The sequence below is a fragment of the Anser brachyrhynchus genome (assembly GCF_964034855.1).
Source record: "Anser brachyrhynchus genome assembly, chromosome: 11".
In the NCBI taxonomy this organism is placed as follows: domain Eukaryota; kingdom Metazoa; phylum Chordata; class Aves; order Anseriformes; family Anatidae; genus Anser; species Anser brachyrhynchus.
The window spans coordinates 11650577-11652864 of record NC_137706.1 but is presented as its reverse complement, the minus strand read 5'-3'; the positions used below and the strand labels follow the sequence as shown (position 1 = coordinate 11652864).

At 54.6% G+C, this 2288-nt stretch overlaps 1 long non-coding RNA gene across 1 annotated transcript; it reads right to left on the bottom strand.

Annotated features, from left to right (window-relative positions):
- Window positions 1–229: 229 nt before the first annotated feature.
- Window positions 230–1376, bottom strand: LOC308201095. Its single transcript, XR_013956049.1, has 2 exons — window positions 1082–1376; window positions 230–715 (listed from the first exon to the last, which is right to left on the bottom strand). It is a non-coding gene; the product is annotated as an uncharacterized lncRNA (long non-coding RNA).
- Between the last annotated feature and the right edge of the window lie 912 nt (window positions 1377–2288).

The window sequence follows — 2288 nt, the reverse complement described above, 5'->3', positions numbered from 1 at the left end:
TCCCCTTTCATCATTCACGACAGAATCACAGAGCGGTTGAGCTTGGCGGGGTCTCTGCAGGACATCTTGTCCGTCTCTTGCCTGGGGACATACTCGCTGCCCTGAGGGAAGGCAGGTTCTCCCTCCTCTCTTTCCAGCAGAAACAGGTAAGCTTTCCTTGCAATGCTTTCCTTGAGGCGTGAGGAGCTAATGGAGGCAGGAAGAGAACAGACCACCACGAGTTTCCAGCTATGCTGCACAAGGCCTTTAATGGGAAGGTAGAAAGGCAGTGGCACAGTACAGAGACCAAGAAGAACGTCTGCAGGGTTCAGGGAGGCAGAGAGAATGGCCCGTCCATCTCAGGGATGTCTGCCCCAAATGGGATGATCCACGCGCTTCAGCAGTTGAAGCGGCAGAGTGGGGAAGGCAGACACAGCCCTGACCCCCCCAGACCAAGGGAGCCCCCAGAAGAGATGGGAACCCCCCCAGTGCTGAGGGAGCTGCCAACAGCAGCTGACAGAGAGGATCCCACGGCGGTGTTCTGAGGGAAAGAGGTGAGGATGGGGCCCGGCAGGGTCACCACGACCGGGGAGGCCTGGATGGCAACCGTCGAGTCAGCGCACCGGGCGACACACGGCTCACTGCAGCTGCTTGCAAGTGGGGTTGGGCCAGAGGCACCGCAGGGGGATGGGACACAGGGTCTGAAGCAAGACATCTCTCGTCGAGGGAGGCAAAGCTGAAACACAGAGTAGCAGGGAGGGAACACAGACCCCAAGATCAGCCTTTGTCATCTCCACAGCAGAAATCGCCGCATTGAAGATTGGACAGGATGCACAGGGCTGTTTGGTAAGAGTCCGTCTGTTTTCAGGTGCTAATTCTTGCAGAGAGACATCCCTGCAGCTGACCCCCATCAATCTCCCTCTGCTTGAGAGGTCCCCACAGTCCCCAGCTCTCCAAATCCACCCCTTCCAAAGGGAGAGAGGTCACAGGCCCGAAACATCTGTATTGCAGTGCCAATCTGAGGCAGCCCAAGTTCCAAACTGAGTCGCCAGCATGAAAGCAATGGGGCCCTCAGGGAGAGCTGGAGTGAACGCAGGCTTACCTCGTTCCTCAAGGAAAGGGAGAGAGAAGAGAAGTGGATGCAGAGCCTGCAGCAGCACGGTCTTTTATGCTGCATCCCAGAGCCCCATGGGAACAGAAACATTCCTTGCTCATGAAGCATCAGAACACCTCATAGCTGCTTCCTTCAGAGGCCTTGTTGGTGGTTAAGAGCTTGCTTCTTTCATCTGACAGCTTTTGTTCCTGCCTCATACCACCCGACATTGAACTGATGTATCTGTGTCCCAGGCTCCTAAGGCCAATTACGACAGAGGTCTTAGGCTCCCTGTGCGGGATTGTGTGATTCCATCATACAAACGTCCTCTGGAGTCTCATCCACTTTGTGGTGAGCATGGCCACCAGTCACGGTGACAGTCAGCCACAGAGGACTTGAGAGTTCAGCGCACAAGGGCATTCAGTGCTGAGATTGGAGCTAATTCTGCGAGACGTTTCTCCCTGTGGTTCATCACAGACACGCAGGAGACTATGGAGTAAGGTCAGGAAGAAGATCAAGACAGGACACGTGGGGGAGACATGGCCCATGTTTCCAAGATGTTTCAGCAAGGATGGAGTGTTGTGAAGTAGAGGAAGTCTCCTGAAGGCAGAGGAGAGGACAACAAGGTCATTGCTGACACTCGTCATGCTCTGACAGAGCCCAAAGACAAAGTTCCGTGAAAGTTCTGAAGCAGTGAGACCTTCCTCTGTGCCTTCACAGAAATGCAGCAGGGCAAGGCATAGGAACGTGATCCAAGAGATGCCCGCGTCCTTCCCTGAAGCTGACCCACTGTCCAATTGACCTGGTTTGCTCAACACATTTGTCCCACTGGCCAGAGGTCTGGCTGGCCTGCTTTTGAGGCGAGGCTTGCGGCACGGAGCCAAAACCTGATTTCTTTTTTTCCTGGACCAGAGATGGAGCAGCCGCTTACATGAGTTCCAAGTACAAAGTGTCTTGGGATCTGCCTCCCAGCACACCTGACAGTCATCCTGATGTGGAAGAGCTGGGAAAATCCCTGAACTGCAGGCAAACATGAGTCACCCAGCTGCGGACAGCAGCGGACATGGTTTTTCGGCCTCAGGCATGGCAGGAATAGCAGAGCTCCTAGTCTTACTCCTCGCAAAGTGCTGCTTTCCTCACCAAGGGAGTTTCCAAGTGGCTTTGTACCCTTCCTGAAACACCAGGTGCTTTTACACATTCTCGTGCTGCTGTCTCC